The sequence below is a fragment of the Oncorhynchus masou genome, chromosome 1 (genome assembly GCF_036934945.1).
Source record: "Oncorhynchus masou masou isolate Uvic2021 chromosome 1, UVic_Omas_1.1, whole genome shotgun sequence".
Classification (NCBI taxonomy): Eukaryota; Metazoa; Chordata; class Actinopteri; order Salmoniformes; family Salmonidae; genus Oncorhynchus; species Oncorhynchus masou.
In genome coordinates, this window is record NC_088212.1 from 70038066 (window position 1) to 70064813 (window position 26748).

The 26748-nt window shown below is 39.5% G+C and overlaps 1 long non-coding RNA gene across 1 annotated transcript; it reads right to left on the reverse strand.

Annotated features, from left to right (window-relative positions):
- Positions 1–9927: 9927 nt before the first annotated feature.
- Positions 9928–26037, reverse strand: LOC135549785 (uncharacterized). The gene is made up of 5 exons (XR_010457020.1): positions 25583–26037; positions 23561–23786; positions 21602–21688; positions 19906–20247; positions 9928–11283 (listed from the first exon to the last, which is right to left on the reverse strand). It is a non-coding gene; the product is annotated as an uncharacterized LOC135549785 (long non-coding RNA).
- Between the last annotated feature and the right edge of the window lie 711 nt (positions 26038–26748).

The window sequence follows — 26748 nt, forward strand, 5'->3', positions numbered from 1 at the left end:
AAGAGAACGCTTAGACTCTCTCTCTCTCTCTCTGACTAGGAGACAGCTAGGACAATAACTCTACTGTGTGACTTCCTACTCTCTATATATTCAACCTCCCCCTACAAATATACACACTGCACCACCGCCATGAATGGACCCCACTGTTAACTAACCCTACAGCGAGTGGCCATGATTAAATATAGGCCTCTGTGTTATTTTGTTATACTTTTTGGGGCTTAATGAATGTGTTTAATACACTGGTGTATGTCCATTCTAGAGCAGCGTCTCACGTTCAGATGACATAATACACATGAGTTAGATCATCTAAATACATGGGCTCTATGCTTTCGTGGAGAAATCACGGAATTCCCATCCGCTTCCGTGCCTACTTACTAATGAGCATTGATTACAGGATGCCACTAGATGCCGCGCTCTTAGCAGCTCCTTTTCCCTTATGGGATGGAGTACAATAATTTCACTTAGGACAGTCATTGCGATAAAATAGCCTAAAACATAGTCCCTGTTGTTTTAGAAAATGGTATAGCTAAAGCTACATTTATTTCGATTTATTTCAGTGTCTTAAAAAAAGACCCTTTGAGAAGAAAATATTAAATAAATAAAATACATCAAATGTTGCATTTATAAAGACCAAACGTTTTCTAGAAATGGATATATGTCACTTAATAGATCGAAATAATAGTAGAGATTTAGTTGACCTAGATATACGTAATACCAACACATTATGAAAATAATCTCAATAGGCTATTTGATGAAAACATCTGAAAGGGTGGTTACAATAGAAGATTACGAGGAGAAGTCAAATAGTATTTACCATAAGTACAATATAGTCTTTAAAATGTATAGGCTACTATTAACACAAAGGCAATCAGCACACATTTATAAATGCTTACAAACACCATATAAGTTGCAATATAGCCTATTAGGCTACAGTGGCATGCAAATATGCCTAGAAAAAATATGTAATTCATAGAAATGTTTTAAAAATAGAGAAACAAAGGTTACAGTAAGTATGATTTTATGATAGTGTGGTTTATAACCCCCCTGTTTCTCCTACGAGACTCGCCTGATGACAATTAAACAATTAAAAATCGATAATTATACAACTCTGAAAAGGAAAGTTGAATATAATTTCCACTCCTCTAAAATATAATTTGAAATATTTTTGAGGGACTATCCCGATTAATCTCAAATCAAAAATGGGCCTATAAAATATTGTAAATTCCGTTCTGTTGAGATCAAATATGTAGCTGAGATATAATAGAGAAATGCATAACGATTGAACTTTAAAAACATATTTCCTGCTATGATGCTATGTCAATCCCTTTTGTTTCAAAGGGGCTGGCTGACATGAACAGTTGAAGTCCCTTTTATCCGCAGCATAGAAATGTGCTTGATCGAAATGTTTTATTGTCAATTCGTTTGGTCGAGGTCTTTGTGCAAGAGGACTTAAAACTAAACAATTGAAAAGCTATAAGCATCGTAGTAGCATGTCAAATACATCACATAGTTAAAATAATTTCTTAATTCTTTCCATGGACCAGATCAGGTAGGCTACAGACTACTGTAGCTGGCAACCTCACCCCTGAAGAGTATGGTCAGCACATTCTTTTGAGAACTTATTAAAACGTTATTGCATTAAATTAACTTTATTTTAGTGTTTGAAGAAGTTCTGCAACTACAACTGCTACAATAACACATGCATAACATGATAAATAAGATAGAGTTTATAGTATGAGATTTCTGATGTCACAACTAGAAATGCTGAAACTTATGAAGCTCTGAAACGTATCGAAATGTATCAATGCTGAAAAAATAAGCAGCCCTCTGGACGGGAGCCTAATCAAAGCGAGCCAAGAATAGAGACACCATTTAGACGCCATCTATTTAAACATTTAAATCATGATTTTTCATAATAGCTCAAACTTTGAAGCGCTTTATCAGATGTCGTTGGTCTTTATAGCATTGTATTGGAAGCAGTTGGGTTTTGTCATATTGACACAGTTGAGTTCATTTCATTTGGAGATTAGAGTATTTCTCTGTCCGCCACGGGCTCTGTGAGTTAGCCCACTCAACATGCCCTGCGTAGTCTACCGATTTGCTCTGTTCTCTAAACACTATTCAATAAGCCTACAATATGTGGCCTCTCTATAAGCTGATATATTTTCACCTGATCTGTAGGCTGTTTATTATCGAGCATACCAAAGTTTTCTAATGCATGCAGAAAGCTATAGACCTAATACAACAGTGTGCATTAATGTGCTGGTTATTAATTGCCCAACAAATACGTTCAAAATACATTAGATATCTTATCGAATGTAGCCTTCAGTAGCCCTACTGGAGCACGTGGGGATATGTTAAGGTTATGGGACGTTATTCATCCCATACTTGGACTTGAAAAATCTATTTAGCTACATTGATGAGGAGCACTTATTTTACAACACGATAACACCTATTGTTAAGGGGGCTATGCCCACGAAGAATTCAAACATCATTCAAACATCATGAAATTAGAGAGCACGAGTACTGCTCTTCTTCATTAGGTCTACACTTTACATTAGTGCCACTACGCTCGTTTATCAGAGTAGGCCTACTTGGCATCATGTTTGAGGCCGACCACATGTTAGTACGATCACGACGAAGGACACATTCAGAAAACACTTACAAGCTATGTATCATCAATGGAGTGATCGAATTCGCCTTTGTTTCACGCGTGCAATATATGGGTCGCTCTCCTTGGTCTTTAACCTTTTCAGTTTTTGTTGAAAAGTGTTTCATGTCTTGAGTCTAATCAGGCCACCATCGTGCTATAAGGAGTTAAATATGTTTCTGCCTTCGCTGTAACTAGGTCTATAGTTGTAGAAATGGCGGTTGTTAGAAAAGAGTGGTAATTACTCAGCCACGACACGCCACGACATGCTCATACATGCGTGTCGTCACATTGTTCAGCACCTTGTACCCTGGACAGCGCCCAACTAGAATTTCTCTGCATAGTAGGTCTCTCTCTCACTCTCTCTCTCTGTTCAAAATTATATTGATGTTATTTAATATAGCTTATCACACATATATCAAGTACAATATGTAGTAAATTATCTAGTTAGACAAGTGAGATTTTATTGCTGATAAAAATACAGTTATATTTTTCTCAGCATCTTGAAAACAGAAACAGTGGCCTATACTAGTAATAAGAATCGAATACTAAAAAGACGAACATGCGTCATAAAACAACAGAATAAAATACTTTGTTGAGGTGTTAATGACTGCTATTTGCAAATTGGCTGCTATTTTTTAAATGACTTTATGCTGTTGTACTGATCAAAAGGCTTGTTGAGAGCATAATGGCCATGTGTCTATCCCTCTTGACAAAGAGAAGGCTTTTACACCTGGACACTTTCCAAACGTCACACCTTCCCGCTTGCCCAGGGTGCATTAACAGTATAGCTGGCAGTGGTGAAGGAGTAATTATGTTTAATTATGTTTAACACTGTGTAGTTAACGCTGTAGCGGCGGCATTGAGAGTATTTATAAAATTAAATTACATAAAAGAATATGTATTTTAATAAAGCTATTTAAAGATGAATTGATTTTGGGCACATTGCTTTACGCGGACACAGGGGCAGTGTCATATCCGTATAAAATCATGTGTCATATCCAATGTAGGCCTATTCCATCTCAGCGACACATACTCTGTAAAAACTTTAACCTACTTGATGTGTCTAAAGTTGAACTCAATTTTCAATGAAGTATGAACACATTGCCAGCTCTTTTTAGGCTTATTTAGTTTATTGTTTTAAGACATTCTGATATGGGGCACTTTTTTGCTATGCTTCACGTGAGCACTTCATGTTCATGACTGATATATGATTGGCTATAATACGCACGGGCACCCTATCAAAAATGATTTATTGAGATATTTCTCGAGAACATTATTTCATAGAAAATTATAAGGTTATCTTTTAAAAGTAATGTTTTGGCTACACGTGCATAATTTCTACTTTGCCAAATGCCATTGCCAAAGTTCAAATAGGGCCAGTACTTCTTCAAACAGAACGCTCTCCTTTCAGCTCTATAGTATACCTCAAAAGTCATTGCCGAGATGCTTGCCTTCCTTCATGTTCTCGGTCCACTACCACAAACCCCTGTGTATAATTGGACTACAAACTGCTGCAGTCTGTAGAAATGCATTCTCTCTCCTGAGGAGGTCGCTTTTGCACCTCTCCACTGAAATGCGCATTTGTGTTAAGGATGCTTGCGTAGATACTTTGTCGTAAAGATGTTGTTTTTGCTTTTATGTTGAGACAGATATATTGTTCCTACCGAATGGGATTGTAATATAAGGAGTGAATAAAAAATATGGATGAAATTGTTAAAAATGTCTCTCTCTCTCACGCACGCACGCGCGCGCACACACATACATACACACGCACACACACAAGAGCGGAGGAGGGAGGGAGGGAGAGATGTGCATCGCTAAGTCACTCCCCAGTTGTTCATTGTGCTTTGAGATTTTCAGGCATTTTGTCATCTTTTCATTCGCATTTACATGAACACTGATATAAAATAATCCTATGTGTAAAAGTCTAGTTATACAATCTCTCAGTTATACAATTACGTTTGTACAGTTTGGGACTGTTCAGCAGGTTTAGTAACCAATAATACTGACAACGAGGAGGATCATCATTGAGAAAGACATTTAAATGCATCTTTATCTACTGTCTATTAGGCCTATCCCCAGGGTTAAATTACCATGCCCTTCCTCCTCTTCCTCTTCCTCCCACATCGTATTATCATGCATCCTCAGTGCACAACTCAATGAGGTGTGTGTGTGTGCATGTGTATGCGTGTATTTTCAGAGAGATATAAGCATGAGTGTGTGTGTGCCAGTGGTTATGGTGGGCCATAATTTGCAACATATGTAAATAGTGTAGAATTATATCCAAGACAGGGTCATTCTCTGGCATGGTTCTTCATGCCAGAGTACAGTATCTTGCCTCAGTGAGGTTTCCTCTTTTTGTTGCCCTGATCTGAAAAGACTGAATAGTTGAGAAAACCTTTCTAATTATATGGCAGCACAGCTTATTTAGGTGATGAAAAGGGACTTGTAGTGTCATATCAGCCCTTTAAATTTGCCAAATAAGGAGCGGTAATGATGAGGTGAGAAGGAGTGAATGCCTAAAACAAACTATAGAGGAGCTCCACTAAAGCAGCCAGGGGCTTAAGATGTATTAAATGACCATGATTAGGACTTTAGGCATGGTTCAAGCCTGTTTGAGAGGCTGGGGAGCCTGAAAGTGGTGCTATTCATGTCTGGGGAGAAGGGTCAATAGGTCGGTGAAGTTCACAGGACCTGTTTCTATTCTTATGCTAACACAGAATACAGGCCCTAATGCTCACTGGCTTGGAAGATATAAATGATTGGGCAATAATCCACGGCCCTCCGTTGCAGGGGGAGCTGGTCTATAGCTAATTGCGCTCTGCCTGCTCTCCATTCAGGAGACGGCCATAATGATGTCAATGAAAGACTGGCCGTTTTCTCTGCTCTCCTCTTTCCCCACTTGCAGTTAAGAGAGGTACACGATTGTGTTTTGATATCAGTGCACGGGGGCTCAGGCGTTTCTGAGTGCTAGTCTTGTACAGCAGGCTCTTGGTTCTATTGAGTTTATGGCTACATACAGTGAGATGCTGTGTTCTGTTGACAATGACTGCTTACAGTCCATTCTGAAGTTGGCAAGATGTTTTTCCCTCCACATCTCATAATGATAGTCACAGAAAATATGTCTATTTTACAGTCCCATAAACCGTTTTAGGAATGATAGAGTTTGAGCTGTTAGACTATAGGTGCCATGTTTAGTCACCTCCCAACTCCCCAGGATGGTTTAGTTGTTCCTCCATCCAAGAACGCCTCTTAGAGTGTAGCAATGTAAATAGATTAAATTATGATGACGAGTATTTCATTTATTTACATATTGTTACACGGCACATAAAAGGTTGTTTTGTTCTCCTACGGCAAGCCTGAAGATTAATTTCTCAGTGATGGTAAGTATGAGGACCCTCAATGCCTCCCGCTACAATAGGCCCTATCTATCTCCTTATGACAAGCAGAAAATCCGAGAAGAATAAATGAATGAATACAAATGATCTTGGAGTGCCATGTGACAGAACACCTGCAGTCAAGTTCCTGTGGCTGAGACATGGTCTAGTCAGCTCGTCTGGGAGCCTGGGCTGTTTCGCAAGTATTTTTCACATTCACACAGCTAGTCTAGTTTAGGCTAGGCTGGGAGCATCGTGGGAGTGGCTTCAGTTTACACTGCACACATACAGAATGTATTTACATTATCATAAACGTTTTACCCCAAGCAAGAGTAGTGGGGATTCTGTAAGAGATGGGATATCTAAAGTCCTGTGAAATGAATTGTACTTTTAGTCAGGGATACATTGTTACTTTTGATACTTAAAAACCCTTAAAATGCAAGGAAAATTAGGTATATTATTGGAATTTTAACTCTATTGTGCATTGAAAAACTGCAAGGTCAAGGTTACAGAGTACGGTTTTGAATATACTGTAATTAAAACACATATATGTAATCCTTTATTACCCAATAGAGGATATGATTATAAGCATATTTCAGTGTCTGTAATCAAATGATCACACTTTCAGTGTCACTGTGAAAGAAATTCATGTCAGATCCTGTCAATGGAGTTCATTCCATTGGCCATTGGGGAATAGACGGACAAGCCACTTAAACTGCGGTCATCCCCTCTGACCCCTAGCTGCTCTAGAGGGCCCTGGGGAGACACTTAATACCACTGACATCTAGGATTCTAACAGGTCCCTCTTTGAATCACATTCCAAGCATCGAAACCCTTCATCCCATCGTCAAAACTCATATTTTCTATACACTGTATTGTTATATTGCATTGATGAAAGCTATATTTGACATGATTCCTGAATATGAAGTGCAGCCATTTTTTTAAGTACCTGCATTTCAACATAACATGTTTGATACGGTTTTAACCCATTGTTACGGTTTTCTTCTAACTCCTCCTCTGACGAAGAGGTGTAGCAAGGATCGGACCAAAATGCGGCGTGGTAATTTTCATACATGTTTAATGAACAAATAAACACGAACAAAACAACAAACGTAACGTGAAAACCTAAACAGCCTATCTGGTGACAACAATCACAGTGACAAGAACAATCACCCACGAAACACTCAATGAATATGGCTACCTAAATATGGTTCCCAATCAGAGACAACGATAAACACCTGCCTCTGATTGAGAACCACTTCAGACAGCCATAGACTTAACTAGCACACCCCACTAAGCTACAATCCCAATACCAACACACCACATACAAAAAAAACATGTCACAACCCTGGCCTGACCAAATAAACGAAGACAAACACAACATACTTCGACCAGGGCGTGACACCCATTAGTGCCCCATGAACTGTCCAGTATCATAGAATGAAATGTAGAATTTAAGATAAAACTCTTTACATAAAAATACATATTATGAAAGGTTAAATTGATTATAATAGATGGCTAGTTATAGATTCACTGGATAAATTGTATGGGAATAAAATAGAGAAGTATAAGGAATGTTTTTTTATCTACAAACTAGTTAATTGTCTATAAACTATGTAAACACTTCATCAACTACTGTATTTATAAACCTTTTAAAATAGCTATTTGTTTTCTTACTTGCCTGGTATCTATACGTTTAGGGAATTATGTCTTAAAACACCCCAGGTTTGTTGTGAGCAGGACATGTTGATAAGCACGTGTCACTTTATTGGTCTTTGCCGGGTCAAGCTGTCCCTTTACAAGGACAGGTCATAACCCTCTCTGGCTGGCGCATCCATCCAGCCCTGTTTGGCACTGGACATGGAGATGGGATTGTCAGCAATATAAACTCACACTCAGTTTACTGCTTGATCCCCTCCTGATACTAAAACACAATAAAGTGCACATTTATGATCATTTCTGTCATTGTGTTTTAATTTCACCAAATTACATTCAGAGTGTCTTCTGAATGCTGTGGCTATTTGGGATAGCAAAATGTCTGCATTTTGGCGGAAAGTAATACAGCTTTTCCGACAAAAGAACGTGCAATAAACAATATTCTATTTGAACACTAACCCTCATTTTATTTTATGTAAAGCAATCCAGAAACGTTTTATTGTAGGCTATTGTATCTGCAATTAAACCTCCTTTAAGGAAGTAAACTCAACTGACTAGAATGTAAAGCTAGTGTAGTGTTAACTTATAGGGTATCTGAAGCACTAATACATGGAGGCAAAATGTTACAAGTACGTATTATTTTGAGATGTTCTACTGTAGGCACTCTAGAAATCTAAGCTAATAAACGATGAATAAAGATGTATCGACATTATATTCTTATACCGTTAATTTGTATAGGCTAGATGTTTAATTAAAAAGGTGTCAGAGATAGGTGGCCCATGACGTCAAGCTCGTCGTAAAACAATCCGTGAGAGAGTCAAAGATACTAAGTAGCCAGCCCGTCTATGGGCAAACGAAAGCGACTTCAGTTGGAAGGGTCGAAAATAAAATATAACTTTTGATAACCGTATTGGATATATTTAGAATAAGAAATCACTTGAGGTATTTTGGCATCAACTAAACGTTCGATTGGAGTGTGTTTCGGGCCAATCTATGACCAAATGTCAGTGACCAATGCAAATTATCCCCCAACGTGGACGCGACTAATAATGCAGAGACAACATCGCCGTAAATTAGTTGTCAGACCCATGATCAACATCATTGCTTTACAGACTGGTTAAGCACAACACAAAATTAAATAATTCGCTGCTTACCTTAATCACAGGCTTTGTGAAAGCAATTATTCGTGATTTTTAAAAATCTAAAATTCAGATGTAGGCCTAGCCTATTAATTTGGGTAGAATGTATTTGATTTTCAGATTATTTTTTTCTGCGGTCAATTCACGATGAAGCATCTTTGAGGGGAACGACGAGTTGCTTGTTTTGAGTCGACGAGTCTGTGCTATCCAGTCTGAAGTCAAATGGCGAATGATTGGCGATACTCTATAGAATTTAAAGAGCAATTAACAATTAAATGTTCAAAACAACAACGCCTTCTGAGCGAGAGGGAGTTAGCTCAAGGAGGAAAACCTCTGCAGGAGCATGTCTGTATTCTGCACCACTGTGTCTCAACCGGCTCGCTCAACTTCTAGACTTTGTGTTTCTCTCTCTTTTTTGATTCACGTCTATTTTCTTTGAATGTTATTATGGCTTTGCACTTTAGATTTCGTCCAATCCATTAGCATGATTTTATTTATCTCAGTTTTTGCAGAATCATTTTAGGTTATGTTCAATGTTTCTCAGCAATTACGTGTCACCTGTCACTCAAAATGCATAGGCAAAAAAATGTATTTGAAAACAGTTACCGATCAAAGACCAACAAACCTGAGAGCTTAGAATCCTTGGTAGGCTACTTTTTAAAATGTATTTTAGGCTACTTCAGAAGACTTCATGAGGATGGTCTGTTTATGTCCAAACGGTTGTAGGCCTATATTCACATTTCAAAATAAGGCATAATATTCACACTCATCTGGTAAATAGAAGATCCAGACCAATCTACCAACAGCTTTCTATTGTCGTGTGCTTTCCAAGGTGCTGATACACATACTGTCTTTAAGAACAACATACTGTCGTTCTCAGAGTCTGTAGCTCTAGGCTGCGTTTAGACAGGCAGCCCAATTCTGATCTGTTTTTCACTTATTAGTCTTTTGGCCAATCAGATAATCTCTGAAAAAGATCTGATGTGAAAAGATCCGATGTCTAAAAATAAATCAGAATTGGGCTGTCTGTCTAAATGCAGACATATAAACTTCAATATCAAGCATTTATGTATTTCCAATCAAAAAAACACTAGAATATTTTAGACATCTGTTGTATTATTTATTCTGTATACACATTCAATTCAAACAGCACAGAAGTCATGACAAGTCAGAACTAAATTACAACAACATGTTTTGTAAGACGTTTCAAATCAAATCAAATTTTATTTGTCACATACACATGGTTAGCAGATGTTAATGCGAGTGTAGCGAAATGCTTGTTTGTGTACAAGTATGTGTCCCTTTCTTTATTGCAGGTATGTTCAAAACTGTCTATCTCTCTGAATAAGAATAATAATAAAAATCAGGCAATGAGACGGATATTAATCTGACTGCTTCAATACTGTATCTAACACATTTCATGTAGAACATTCCCTGATCACTATGAACGCATGCAGATAATATTTGTATTAGGAAAAATGCAGCATTTGATGGGTATACAGTAAATGGATGGAATCTTCACCAAACAATGTCTTTCTTTTCACTGTGACAGTCAAACATTAAACAACATTTGCAATACAGCCAGAGGGTGAGTCATTCACATTTATTTGCATAGAGTAGTCAGTTCTATTCATAAAGTAACTAATTGCACATGACAGAGGATAGACATCCAGAGAGCTTCTCTTGTAAACAGCCCACACATTAGGGCACTGTAGTGCTTCTCTGAAGCCCAGTACATTCCAGAGTACTCACACACACACACACACGCACACGCACCACACACACACACCTGTCCTTAGATTAAGGTATGAACACATGTTGATCTCATCCCTTTTGATTTCACATCTTACACACATATTCTTACATTCTGCAGTAATGTTAAAAGTTATGTTGAAACTATACACTCTCAGCCGTGCAATATATCATCAGATAATCTGTGCGCAACTTATGCAAACAGGGTAGCCTAGTGGTTAGAGCGTTGGACTAGTAACCGGAAGGTTGCGAGTTCAAACCCCCTAGCTGACAAGGTACAAATCTGTCGTTCTGCCCCTGAACAGGCAGTTAACCCACTGTTCCCAGGCCGTCATTGAAAGTAAGAATTTGTTCTTAACTGTCTTGCCTGGTTAAATAAAGGTAAAATAAAAAATATCTCCAAACATTGTCCTTCCAGTAAATATCTCCAAACATGGTCCTTACAGTAAATATCTCAATACATTGTCCTTCCAGTAAATATCTCCAAACATTGTCCTTACAGTAAATTTCTCCATACATTGTCCTTACAGTAAATATCTCCAAACATTATCCTTACAGTAAATGTCTACAAGCATTGTCTGTTAACTTTAGGGGGGATTCTTCAGTGCCCTCATTTCTCAGTGTTTGACTGGAGAGGATGCCAATGAGGAAGGGCTCAGGGCTGATGGAAGAATCTTCCCCTAGAGGTTGTCAACACCTGCAGGACCTGGAGACACAGAGATCAGAAACAACATGTAAGTCACCCATGTCACATTGCTTAACACAGGAACCCAGAACACAGCGGATTGGCTAACTGTAAACAGTGACCAGTTTTGTTTTAGGTCACAGTAAGATGGAGTGATGACAATGATCTAGTTTGGAAGCAGAGAATGTGTCAGTCAGTGAATGATTGGTTAAAAAATAAATACAGTCTTCCATCTATTTCTACATTGGGTTATTCAAAACACATTAACACCAGTTTCGGTTCTTGGAGTACGCCAATAGAAATGTTATGAATAATAAGGACAATTGTGTTACAGTATGTGCAAATCAATTCCAGAGTGGATAGAAGCAGAAAAGTGACAGATTTTACCAATACAAAGAATCATTGTGAATTCATGTGGGATATTAAAGTTTTCTGATAACTGTGTTTATTGCTTCATCCTTAACTGTCATCAACTTAACAACTAAGACAAATCTAGCAGCCTCTCATCAAGTATTGAATATACATGGGGCAGTCTACCCGCACCATTACCAATTTCACCAAATTATATATAGAGAGGTTTCTGGACAATTTAATCCCACCGGGGGACTTGGCCAGACCCTTTCTCTGTCAATTTTCACCCTCTCCCTTATTCAAGCCCCCTCTTTTTTTCTCTGCCTCCACAATGCGGGATCTCTCCCTCCTTCTTTTTTATGTTCTCTCATATATTTTTTTCTCTGCCCCCCCCCCGCCAAACCCTCAGACAGCATGCAGCTTATGCAAATCATCAGCCTTTTATACTCAATACTCGTCTTCAGTCCTGAATGAGACCTCAACAAAACACACACACACACTCAGGTTCATTTAAAATGTCCAAATACACACAGCCCCCAGTGTTCTCACTCAAAGTCTTTAGCGCCATTCCAGCCCATTTCAATTTGAAAGCCTCAACCTGACTGGATGAGCTCCCAGTTAGTAGAGTAGGCAGAGGCAGACAGATGAGAGGGTCCTGCTTCTACTGTCCCAGAGAGGGAGGGGGGGAGGGATGCATAGGAGAGACAGGATGGGAGAAAGATGGAGGGAGAGTGAAGGAGACAGGGAGGTAAGGAGTGAGTGATGGAGGGAGGGGGAGAGGGGAGTCTGATGAATATAAAATGTTCTCTGTGTTGCTGTGTTCCCAGGCTCTGAGCTGTGTGCTAGGGGACAGGAGGGGGACGGGAGGGGGACAAGAGGGACCAGAGTGGGGGGACAGGGTGCCTTTGCCCAGCTGTAAGGGGGACCTAAGGGACTTCTCACACACTTTCTGACAGGCTGTCCCTTTCACCAGCACATAGCTGGGCCCGCCAGGCCTGCTACCATAACAACGCCGCAGCCCCTCTGTCATAGCAACGCCACGGAAACACCACAGAACACTGGGCTCCCCAGCCTGCCTTGGACATGACCATGAGGGGAGAGGATGGGAGGGGGAGTTGACAAAAGTAGATGAAGAAGTACTGAATGTGAATCAGTCTAGACATTCCCACCGCTGTGAACTTGAACTTGACAGACAGCCTGAAATGTTCACAGGTTGTGTGAGTGATGGAAAGATAGAGAGATACAAGCAGTACAATGGAGATGCAGACTATCTAGTGATACATTTCCTTAACCTTTTCTAAATGATCCCACAATAAATGGATACAACATGCCTGTTGAAGTGGTCATTAAAACTTGTTTGGTTGACCAATTGGTTGCCCTTATTTGGTGAATACACCATAGCCTTTAGCTAGGGCTGTTATGGACGTTGTCTCCAGACTAATGCCTGTAAGCTGAGGCAGGCCCATGTCTGGGGGTCCAGGCTGTTTATGGCTACTGGGCCGTGGGAAGAAAAGAGAAGTGAAAGGTCCCCTGTCGCCGTTACAAAGCTGAGAACAACTCTTGGTGGGATAATCACATTTATCCCCAGATTAAGACGAGATCGCAGCTGAGGTATCCTCACAGGGGGAGAGGAGAGGGAGCGTAAAACATACAATCTTTAGACAAAGCTCAGAGCAGGGTGTGTGATTTAGTCCCTTTTATGGACAGGTTATAACATTGAATATGATGGAAGATTACTATGCAATTTAATTGTGTTTGTCTGAACCCACCAGTCAATTGTTAATTCTGCCTGGATCATGGTGAAAAAATGTATTGATACATTGGTTGTGTTTAGCAGGGAGATCTTGATCAAATCCACAAGGCTTCAGCAACAGTCTGTCACAGTACAATGTGGGATGTGGGAACCACAGTTCAGTGGAGGTGTAACAGAAGCATTCACAGCCATTCTATTCGTATTGTTAACCCATTCTCTAACAGCCCACTTGACCTCATGAGAAATGGCAGAATAGAGCTACGGTAACACACTCTGAAAAGAAAGAACTCATTTTATAGTCATAACCCAAGAATGATCGGTATCTTGCATTTGATTCAGATTGAGCTCCTTAGTGGGATAATACAAGGTGGTTCCAGACAGCTCCCAGACCCCTGTTCACCCTGTCTATTAATATGCCAGCTGCAGCCTCTGCCACATGGAAACACAGACAGACACACAGAGGCAGACAGTACAGTCCCTCCCCCAACACACACACTGACTGTCCACACACACATATAAACACACAGAAGTGTTAATAAGTGCATAAAAACACACATATACTATGCATAAATACACACATGCACACGCACACACACGCTTTCCCAACACGCACACACTCCCCACCACCTTACATTCTGAATGGATAAAACTTTTAATGCTCAAACATCATTTCTCTCTCATTACAACTGTTTTAAACATGATATTTAAGTGAGCTCTTCTGTGCTATCCTTCTCACATTCTCTGTCATTACTTTTGTTTACCTCTCATTCCTTAGTTCCTGCATACATTATCACCTACTTTCTTCATTGTCTGTATGCTTTGCTGTGAAATATTGTTGTCTGCCCCTTGGTAAAAACAACAACTTCTCTCCCTCCTTTCTCTCTCATTTTCCCAATGGCTGCCTCCTTTTACAGGGCAATATATTGTGATTGCTGTTTAATTAATAGCCTGTCTGTGGTAGAAGGGGAATCAAGAATACAGTCTGCCACCCAGCTGAAATGTAACATGACATACTCAATGCCAATTTGTTAATCCATACTTATTGGAATATCTAACAAATGATGCTTTTTTTAAATCCTAAGATTCTGTAAAGACATTACGTCTGGGAATTATTGAAAATTGTTCTCCCATAAACAACCATTAATATGCTGGCTGTTATAGACACCAGGTAGTTGAAGCTTTTATGAGGGGCAGTAACCCCCAGCGTACTCAGTGAGTTAAGATACGTTTAGGTTTTCCAACATGGTAACTATGTATTACGTTTTTAACACATGCATCTGACTATCCTTTAAGTTCTTATTTTAAGAGCGCAGAATAATTTCAAAAACAGCTAATTTAGGGCTTCAAACTAATTTGATAATTTGCGCAAACACACACACACACACACTCACACACACTGAGACACATTCACTAACACACACAGACATAAATACATAGAAAAACGGGGGGAGAGGGGCTGCTTTTCCAGGGGGCACTCTCATGGTTTTGGCGCTAATGCAGGCATCTGGCAGTGTCTGGTATGGAGCGTCTTTCCCACCCCATTACCCCCTGTGTCTCCTGCAGCACCCACCCACACAATGGTGGGAAAGAGGGGTGGTGGACCTCCGTCAAGAGCACTCCTCACAAAGCAGTCATTGTGGAGGGGAGCCAGGAGCAGAATGATAATGTGGACTCCATCTACTGTTTACCAACAGGCAGACTAGCTACAGACAGACAGCTGCAGTACACAGTGCATTACACCGACCTGCAGCCCTGCAGCCCGGGCTCAGAGATCACAGCTCACTGTTGCTCTCTGCTCTCCCTTGTGCCAGGCGCTAAAAGTAACATTTAACAGGAATTTGTATGGTTATTTTGTATGTGGGTGAGTGTGTGTGTGTGTGTGTCGTTCTGTTCACGCGTGCATTTCAGACTTCCGTGTCTATGGGCACCCTACAATGTGGCATTAGTCACATTGCGGAAAGATAGCATTGTCCCATGCTCTTATAGAACACATTTAAATCCAGCCAGGTCATTCGTGACACAAGTCAATATTAGACGTCCATCCATGTCTGAGGACATCGGGAGATGATGTGGAAACCGGCCACCAGGGGCAACACTGAGTGCTTTACCATCAAGTAGGTTTGGGTTTGCTAGGGCGTTGTGGACGGGGATGGTGGATGGGCTTAATTTAACGTTGCATGTTCTAATCCAGCAATAGAAAGTTGTTTTTGAGATTTTTGTTTTAAACCGATCCCAAACCTTAAACCTTACCTTAACCATTCGGAGTTAATGCCTAACCTTAAGATTTTGGAGTTAATGCCTAAAATTAACCTTAAACACTTTGAAATTTGACGTTTGGAATAACTTTGAAATTTGACATTTGAGAAACATGGATGAACGTGTAATTCTGACGTGAGACTGTGAGAGCTTGTTGTTCAAATCAACGTGTTTTGGTTCACACAGCCAATGTCTAATTAAAACGTGCATCAACTCGGCACATGTGCATGCAGAATGCAACATCACTAGTCATTACAGTAAAAACATCTGCCTTAAACTGATGCTGTCCTAGGTGCTGAATTAGATTGCAATACTACTGCATTCACTGACAAATCACTGATTACATACTGTACAACTGGCTCCCACCACATCACCACCAAATAATTCCCTGTGTCCAGCGTTAACAATCAGGGTTGAAAACAATGGGGAGATATGCATGTAGACTACTGTAACAGCAATAGTCTTCTTCATTAACTGGGAACTAGGCCATATGAAATCAATCCACCCAATGAAAACAAAGAGATCAGTCATGTTTACAGATTTCATCACCTTTAAACCTGTCAACCAGGAGGATTATAGACAGAGCATTCTCTATATCACCCCCCAATTGGTAGTAAGAATCATCCAAATACAAGCCCACGGTCTCTGAGTAAATGGGACATGAAGCATCAGGATCAAAATACGTCTATTTTAGTCCCACAGTCAGTCTGACACGGAACAGACTTTTTATCTGCGTTCATGTGTTGAAAGTAGAATATACAGTAAATGAGAATGTTATGACAGATATATGGTGGAAAAGGATCACTGTAAGAACTTTCTCTCACATGAATGCAAAATGACTCACATCTGTGCTCTGCGTAGAATAGTTGCTATGGCACCTAATCCACATAGTGGAAATGATTAATTAATTAATACAAGGCAGATGTGATAGCATTTGAACACAGGAATAGACTTAACAAAGCATATTCAATGTCATAGGCATTTACCTTGGACGCACACACACACACACACACACACACACACACACACACACACACACACACACACACACACACACACACACACACACACACACACACACACACACACACACACTTATCATCATATTTACATCAAATGCTATTAATTATAAGATTCCCTACAATTGATCGTAGGTTTAATTTACACATTGTGTGTAGAGCTAGTCCTTTGCTTCATCCATTAAGCTTTTTTATGTCTGCCCATCCCTGTATTCTACGCAGTGACACATCTGAGATGGAGGCCTTGAAAATATGCAAATCAGGTATGAGGAGGCCCCTCCCCCCTATGGAGAGACTGCTAGTCTAATTAATGCTTGCTTGGGCATTAAAGGCACAGTTACCCTTTGTTGTATTAAAGGCATAGCGGATTTCCTTCATCATATTAAAGGCACATTTTTTTCTTTGTTATGTTAAAGCTACAGTAATCTTTGATAGTACTAAAATACATAGTGGTTATTAATTTATCATCCCATGTACTGTACATGATGATAAATATATGCAAGTACGGGTAGGCTAGGCTAGCGTAGGTCTTTCATCCAATTCATGTAAGATGTATAATCACTCAACAAGCATTGTGATTTTTTCTTTTGTACAAACAATTAAGCATACATTTTTTGGAATACAAGTAAATGTTTCTCCAAATGAATGCTATTTCCCTACATGATTTAGTGGGGTATTATCCCTTAATCAACATCTCATAGAAACATAATACCATATGATGTCAGGTGGAATGTGTCTATAGGCCTGTTTTTTGTAATTAAATGAAATGATCATTTAACAATTGACATTATATTTACCATATAGGAGGCATAAGGCTGTATGTATTATAAGTCACTCTCTCTCTTTGTATCTGGTGTGGTTTCATTTGGCTGCCATAAAGGTTTCATAAAAAGATACCATACTGTAAGGGATGATCTACACTGGCTTTTACATTTCATTAGTTACAGTAAAGGGACTTCAGGATTTAGGGGATATTCGGTTAAACTGGATATTTTTACATTTGGCAAAAATTAATCCCACATTTCCATTTTGCTGTCGCATGTCTCGTGCAGCTAAACCCCACGTGCATACAAGGCTGCAGCGCGCGACTCTAATGTGCTGCTGTGCCTTTAAAGACGGCTCTGCTTTCTCTCCTCGTTTCTATGCAATTATGTTAATATGCAGAGCTTGTCTGGTGCTCTTCATTAACGGCTGCAGTTGCATCATTGTTTCCTTTATTTGTCATCTCTGTAAAGCCAATGATTCAGTAACAGGCTATATTTTGGTGTTTTCTTCCTTACAAATATGTGGTCTTTAATAGTGAGGGATGAAGTAGGCCGTATGTAAAGCCGTTTTATACATATTTGCGTTTATTTGTGGGTTTTCTATTGCAACAAATGATCCTATCTCAAGGTCGTGATTTGCATCCGGTTTGTGTTGGACATCGGTTTCTAAATAGGCAGACAAGGTCCTACCTTCAGTGAGTATGCGAATCATTTCTTGTTCAGAAGAATATGATTATTTATTTTCGATATAAAATATTTTCAGTACATTGTGAGATTAAATACATTTGATATTTCCATGCAGTCTCTGTAATATTAGACTGTGAAATTCCGTTTTATACTAACGTTATATCAACCACATAACCTACATTAGGTAGCCTACCTTTTTCCCATTTATCATGCCATATTCATATTCCTAGCTTGTTAACATAATTGTCCAGCTAATTGTCTCAACGTGTAATTTCTAAATTGCATAGCAACAGCAGTATGTGCAGTGAAAGCAATGACCTGCTCTGATCATTATAATCATTTCATCCTGTACTGTGACCAAGAGACATATTTTTAGTTCAAGTCGAGGTGCCTATAAGGTCAACTTCAATACCTATGTCCTCTCAAACTATTATAGAAACATCTATAATGTATATAAATATATTCTGTAGAAATACATTTGCCATGTTACATTGACTGATAATTTAAAGCTATGAAAAATCATACTCCAATTATACTCTTCACCATAACCCAGATGATAATATAAACAGAACATGTTGTACAGTACACCATCCAACATGACTGGTAGGCCTAGCCTACAGTACTGTAAATCGTGTTTCCCTCTCTATGATAAACACACAGATACAACCATAGTTGCTGTTGTCTTATTTTGTGAATACACACGTTTTTCATGACAGATGAAAATAAATAAAAAGTGCTGATAATAAGGATATATAAATGGTAGTTAATCTCTGTTATACATAAAGACAACATCTGAAATGACTGAAACTAATTTGGGCTAAATGAGTCACCCCCTGTGCACATTTGTCCTTTTTGAATAGTTTATAGCTTAATATCAAATAGCCAAAGTGACCAAGAGTGGAAGTAAACAATGAGGTACAATGATGTAAAATGAAAAAGGCCTTGTATTTTGTAATTCCAAGTGCAACGTAAGCAATATCCACATCTTTGAAATTACAGTATATACAGGAATAAATGTAGCTCTAAGACATGTGGCAGGGTGCATATGAATGTGCATATTATGGACAATAGTCGTGAAACATAGAAGATGTATGTAGGTAGGAGACACATTATAGTATGAGGCATGAATGCATACATGATAGACGTATCATGAGTGAGAGAAGTTGTAGGCTAAGTATTAGAAAACAGTGGGTTTAGATGTGAGACACATATGTAAGTTGTATGTATGAGACAAACAGCGGTTTGAGACGTGAGGGTTGATTGTAGGTTTGAGACTGATTGAAGGTGTCATGACTAAAGAGTGTGCTAGCTCTGCTCTGTGGCTGAAGGCCACAAGGGCATCATCATCATCTCACATGACCAGATTTATGTAACCTGAGAGTGCAAGGATTGTGTGTGTGTGCCATGTGAATGTGCGTGTGTGTGAGAGAAAGATACACGTTCAAAATTAGGATTAGTTAAGAGATAAATATTTATTCATATAGAAATATGTGTATTTAATGTGGTGTATTGTTTAAAAAAACTGATTGTCTGTTGCAATGTGTGATGAATGCACATTACAATCAAAAAATCATACAAGGCTATTGTCAGTTCGTTAATGCAAAGCCTCGTTAACATCTAAACAGTAATGGATGGGGCTGCTTTTTCTCTAGCCTACAAGCGTTAATTGATCAAATATCTCCTAAGCCCTGCCACACTCGTTAGCCAGTTCAGACTGGAGAGGGTAAGATAAGAGAGCTGACAGAGGCTAGCCTACTGATGAGGGGAGTGATGGATAAAAGCCTGATAGAACTAATGGTGCTGCCAGCCCTACCTCATGCCAACACAGCCATTTTAGGAGCAGCAGCAAGACTCTCCATCAAGATGGCTTCCGTAGCTCAGCCCCAGTCAGTCACACAGAGTCCTCTGGCTGCCTGCGAGGGGGGCCGCTCTAACTGGCAGCTCCTTTGTCCCCGTTGGCACAGGGTGGAGGCATCTCGCCCGTCCTTTTCTCCAGGGGCACAGATGGCACCAAAGGCTTCCGGTGATGGAGATTTAAGGGAAGAGGGACAAGGGGGTTGGCCTTTTTCTTCCCCTCCTGCTTTCTGTTTTTTTTGTGACGACTGTGCCACTTTCCCCTTGCTCAACCAGACCTGGTGTGAATGGCTGGCAGTCACTGTGGAGGAAATAAAGCACAAAACAGACCCCCTTTTATCACTGCCATGGCAACTACCACATAATCTGTCTTTAGGGAAATAAAAGGACAGAATAACTGTAATTCCTTTGTATCCGACAGTCACACCACTACAAGGTACTAGACTCTGGGTGAAGCTTTTTATAGTAATCTTAATAGAGTGAATAATTAAAACAGTCTGGTTATTTGACACAAGCAATGGTGTACAGTAGGCTGTATGGCATATATTGTACTGGCTTTGTGCTACCCATAGTGGCTGCAATGTTGCTTTAGTGTGTATGTGAGCCTGCTGTCGTTTCAGACCGTGGGAGGGGGGTCAGTGTATTAGAGACAATAGAGTACGAGCCGCTCTCAACATCGTTAATTAATTAAAGGGGTTGCCAGCTCGTCAGAGAGTGGTTAGATGCCGGGGAGAAAAGACATTACCCGCCAGCCACCCTACATCTTGCCAGCACAAAATGCTTTGTTGTGGTGCGTTGTCCCGTTTAGCAGATGGTCTAATGTAAAGAGTGTACTTGTTCATCATTAGTTATTTATTTCACAAAAAGATTCATGATTAAATTGATGTAAAAGAGACTCATAATACTAATTTCTATTTTAGTGTTCTAATCTACGCCTTCATGAATAAAAGGAAGAAATATAGTTTCAGGCTGTAAATGTAGTCAGAATAGCAATCTGCTTGCTACTGTGTCAGGTCAAATGAATTTAGAGTCCATAAAGGAGGTTATTATATTATTAGCCTATAAAAGCAGAGAATGAGAGAGGGAGTGTGAGATGGAGACTATAGTTCCTCCATCTTCAGGGAGAATGCATTTTTGAAGATCAGTGAGGAACGTGGGTGGTGGGTGGGTGGCGGGTCGGAAAACAAAACCCAGATGAGATGAAACAGGCAGACAGCCTCTTTGTAAACAGAATGGATTCAGAGGAGAGAAGTGGCTGAAGCAGATGCTGAAGTTTCAGCGTTTTTCCTCCTTTACTCCTCTGCTCTTTCCTCCTTTCTGTAGTACAAAGCTGAAGGCAGCAGCGTCAGAACCTGACGACTACCGGGAGCCAGCTCAGATCTGGGTCATGCTTCCACCAGCACAAACCAGGAACATACTGGAGCTTTTACACATCTTCATCTCCACCAAGGCTCCCATGGAGGCATAGAGAAACCTGAAGCCAAGAGGCACGGAGCTGCATCCTAGCACCTGTCATTCACACCCACATTGGTTCATGTTCATGTTCTGTTTTCAACCTCTCTCTCATATTCTCTCCTCTCATCATGCCTCTCTATATCCGCCATTAGCTGTTACTCTACCATATAACATGCACATGTACTGTATACCTTACTTACCATTTAGTAGACAGTTTGCTGTTCATACTGCAGAGTTTGTGGGTGTATCTCAGGCAGCCACTGCAGTGACAAGGGCACTGGATCAACCTTTGACAATAACAAAGACATTTCCAAATACAATACAATGCAATAGTGAAAAAAAACTCTACGTATCCATTAAAACAATATGCTTGAATTCTCATCACTAACATTCAGCAACAATTAATTTGATCATTGTCGGGAAATAGAATAGTCATGCCAAGGGTTCTTCTACAACAGGCAAAGAACACAAAGATTAGGCCTAGAGAAGAATAGAGTGGTGAGATAGGTGTGGTTGAATTAGATAATGTATCCATTCTTCTTTGTTGGGACTTGTATGGATCAGAGCCTGCATTACAGTTATTGATGAGGAGATTCAGATAGGCAGGTTGGAGGAGGTCGACACAAGGCTTTTGTTTTGAGGATAGTAGAGGTACAATCAGAATGCAGTTAGTGAATAAAGGTAAAGGGACAATAAATAATAATAGATGGATATTTTAAGCATAAATTGAGATTGATCAGAATACGAAATGTTCAAATCAAGTGAGTTAATAGTAGTTGTTAATTTCCATCATCAACAACTAGCCTACTCTCAGTATTAAAAAACCTGAGGAGGATATCGGCCTACACTTGGATAATGTAAAGCTCACAATAGACATCAAGAGGACGCGGTTTTGGTTAAGGACGAAATTATCAGAGTAGCGACTGGTAGGCCCTATGTCACTGGGTTGACCAGTGGAAATTCTAAATTGTCTGGTGACACACTAGAATGGAGAGATCCGGCCAGTCGTGGGAAAAGCTCGCTCGGACGTTTCACAAATCCAGCGTATAGCCTCCTTTACTGAATCAAACCAATTAGCCAGGAGCGCGCTCCAGCCATTGAGCGCCACTGTAGGCTCTGTGAGGAGTTGTTGGTTGAATGAAAATGCATCCCCGGATTTGGTTCTCCAAGAGAAGCTATAGAAGTTGCCTTTTGAGGGACGGCTATAGCACCGTGAAGGGCCAGGCAGAAAGTCCAAATTGAGACACTTGAATAATTTGTGCCGATTAGGTGTGCGCACAATGCATAAAGGTATTGTGAGACTCACATGGGAGGTATAATGCATTTAAATCTAGAAAAACCATGAATATCTTAAGTGTTCTTCCTTTCTAGACAACACAACGCTATGTGAGAACACAACTGAAAGTATGCGTTTACGTAATGACATGGATCGCTTGACTTAATATCGACTGACATATCTCATCTTAATCAGGACCGTCTTTTTCATAGGCGTTGGCCTATAGTATGCCTAAATACGTCATAAAGGCTAATATTGGCCATATTCTGGAAAATCAAAACGTTTCCACCTGAGACAAGAATGATATCAATATGAGCCACAAATCTTAATCCATCTGATTAAACTTTAATTCAATGTGTTTGCGTGTGCTGTGTAAACCTGATTTATGCAGTGAGAACGATAAGGAATACTGGTCAACTACGGATACTTTGATGCGACAAAGCTTTATTCATATTCATGCCCGAATATCAATTGTTACAGTTCACTCATATGACTGGATAAAGTTATCTATTCCTCTGATCGGAATAAAGGCTTTTTATTAAGTATTTTTCGTTTTAGAATATGTTTTCGGCAAAATCACTCTAGATGCCTTGCGTGATGGAATAAATAAATGTATAAAGAGTATTCTTGCTCTAAGCATACTAAACAAAAGTGGGAAAATATACACTTCAATTTACAACATGATTTTGAATCCATTGTGGAAAATGTTGACTTATCATTTAAAGGCATGCTATAAAGATTACCCTACTTATATTTTGAGAAGATATTCTCTAAATTAAATACGAAAAAGCATTAATTTCGGGTTGTATCAGGTTTTGATGAATTCAGAAGTGTTTCAACAGATGTTTATAATAAATGATTAGGGAAAATTGTTATAACTTACCGGAAAGGCAATGAGGTATTGGCTTGTAATTGCATATCAATTATGTTATTTTGTGTCTTTACTCCCAGACACCATTTATTCCTGTCAGAGTCGCAGGTTTGGAGGACATTCCTACATTCGGTTAGCTAGCTTTATGATGGCCGAGTAACACTCATACAGCTAGATAACCAAAGATAGCAACCGACTCCTCCTCGTACATACTGCCAGAGTATCGTATGGGTTCCACCTAACATGAAAAATAAACATTTTGTTAATGCAATAACTAGCCTAATAATGATATTGCTACTACCAATTGGTATCCATAAATCTGCCCCCTTCCCAAACTAAGATAATAATAATAATAAATAGGCCTACATCAATAGAAATATATCCTATTATTAGTTGATGTGCAGACCATGGGGTCGATGAATAAGACTATGTGAAAGGTTTTAATCTGTCTCCATCTCTAACTACTCTCGCTGATATAGGCCCATGCATGATGACATCGCTAGCATATAGGCCTACAGGGCTACAAGCCTGGCCTGGACGTGCAACCAGCTTCCCGCCTTTTGTGAAAGATCCTTATATTCTGCATAATTTAAATCATCGTCATATTAAATCCTAAGTCACTTTAGAGTAAATCGATCATTAGACTCTCAACCAGTGGAGGACTTGGCTAACATTGAAATGTTCTATGTATAGACCTATAGCTCTGCTCCCATACAACATCACCATCTTCACCACTTAGCATTCCACTCCCACCACATATCTTATGACAATAATGAGGATCAATTCGTGTAAAAACACATCACAGGCGATTTAATTGCATCGATTGGCATCGTATTTGCAGGCAGTATATTATAGGCTTAGTGACTTTTCCAGTAAAATAGCCTGTGTCTGTTACGGTAAGGACTGCATGGCACTATGTGATCACTATAATGAAATTATTAGTATTATTATTCATGTCATATTATTATTTCAATCCTTAGTCTATAGGCTAGTTATATCTGGATATAATTTAGTGTCTTTCCCCTCCTGGAAAAAAATGTATCCATTTCAAAAGATCATAGAGGACACCCACAAAAACACACATGTTGGCTATTCATTCACTAATTAATTCATTTCTCAGTGTAAAAAAAAACAAGCTAAATCATGTCATCAAGATGAAAGTGTGTAGGCCTGTAGACCATCATTATTTTACCGGCTTTAGTATTGTAGCTAGTCTATCTATAATGAGCCTTCTGCACATGTTTAAAGACAGACTAACCTCGTGATGAACCCACGTTTCCCTTTATCAGTGCGTCTGACGTCATAGCTTTTAATTGAAAAAGTCACGAGTAATAGCGTGCTTGTAAGCCATTTCAAAATAATTTTGATTTAACACATCAATAATTTAACACAACGCAATGTTGTTTGTTATTAATATAATGTAACAATGAAAAGATTTACAGAAATGTATACCACTGTATTGCTATTTTAGAGAATAGCCAAAACAATTGCATATTCTATGTACATTTCTTTGTATGTGAAAAGGTGTGGGTGACATGACACATCCTAATGTATGGATGAGGATATTCCTACAAAGCAGTTAGGTTACCAGGCTATAGGCTACATTTGAAACTGCTCAATTTCATCACACCGACTATCTTACTAAATGAATGTAGAAAATAATATAACCAATATACCATATAAATTAAACCCCTAGCAGTATCTGCACGACCAAAAGGACTGCGTTTATTTCACAAATAGGCCTATACTTGTCATAGAGGCTATACAGGGCGATGTAGATCTATCCGCTCTTTCGACTATATAGGCCTAGGCTACAGTTCATCAGATCAAACACAGGTTAATTTGTCCCATAATTTGACAACTTTATGTAGACTAGATCAATTCAAACTCCTTAACACTGTATATATATATATAATAGATGGTCAGAATTGATGGCTGCGATATGATTAACAACGATGAGTGTCTGCAGCTAGCGGTATGTTATTAAGCCTGAAATAAACTCACATCGACGTCTATTGAATAAGGAATCCTTACTTTTCAATGCGAGGAAATTTGTCCTGGTTCTTTTGCCATCCAATGGAGGGCTGCGTATCCGCGTGGAAGTCAACAGTAAGGGTTCCAGTAAAGGATGAGAAGCATATGGCTAGCATATAGAATAGGTTTTACCGAGGAAATGAAATCAGATTATTTACCTATGAAGAGAGGACATGTGTCTGTACAGAAAACGATAAATGCTTCTCATCCCAAATTCGCCGTTCGAAGCAGGCGGAGGCATACGATTTCTAAAAGGCGCTGTCGATGCTCAAACCTCTGTTTTGGAAAGATCCATGTCGAATTGGTGGTTTATTTCCGAGGTTGTGAGATCCCTTAACCATTATTTCACTTGTCTCTTGTGAATGGCATAAGAGATGGTATCTCTCTACGGATTATAAATCAAAGCGCGGTCCTCCCGTGGCCCGTTAGTTTATCCATTGTAGCTCTCCTCGGTGCCGCGGTTGCTCTCACTACCCTGAGAGCATAGAGTTTTTTCTATAAATGCTTCTTCCTCTGACAGTTCTCTTCTGCAGTGACGTCACTCCAGCAGCAAACGGCCGAGTGACCAATCACAGACAGGCTAGAGGGGACGTGTGTGTGTGTGTGTGTGTGTGTGTGTGTGTGTGTGTGTGTGTGTGTGTGTGTGTGTGTGTGTGTGTGTGTGTGTGTGTGTGTGTGTGTGTGTGTGTGCGCGCGAGCGGGTGTGTGTCTGGTACAAGAGTGAGTATGCACGTGTGAGTTAAGCAAGCTTTGCGCGTAATCCATTATGTGAGAGCGTTTTTTCTATTCATTTTTAGGCTATAGGCTACTTGAGATAATATTACCGCCTGGTTATTACACTATATAAGAAAAATATCGAAAGATTACCCCAAATTTAGGGAAACGGGTAGGCTACAATTTGTTTGCATGGGCTTTAAGTACGTTTGGTGACTTTTACGCAGGTTTATACCTCTCTCTCTGTGTGTGTGTGTGTGTGTGTGTGTGTGTGTGTGTGTGTGTGTGTGTGTGTGTGTGTGTGTGTGTGTGTGTGTGTGTGTGTGCGTGCTTTATGCAAAATTGGGTAACAGAAATTGCTAAACACCTCTTACCCAAACAATTTAGCCCTTAAAAACACCGTATAGAAGCAAGCATTATGCCAATGTTATTACAACAGTATTATTTGTGTT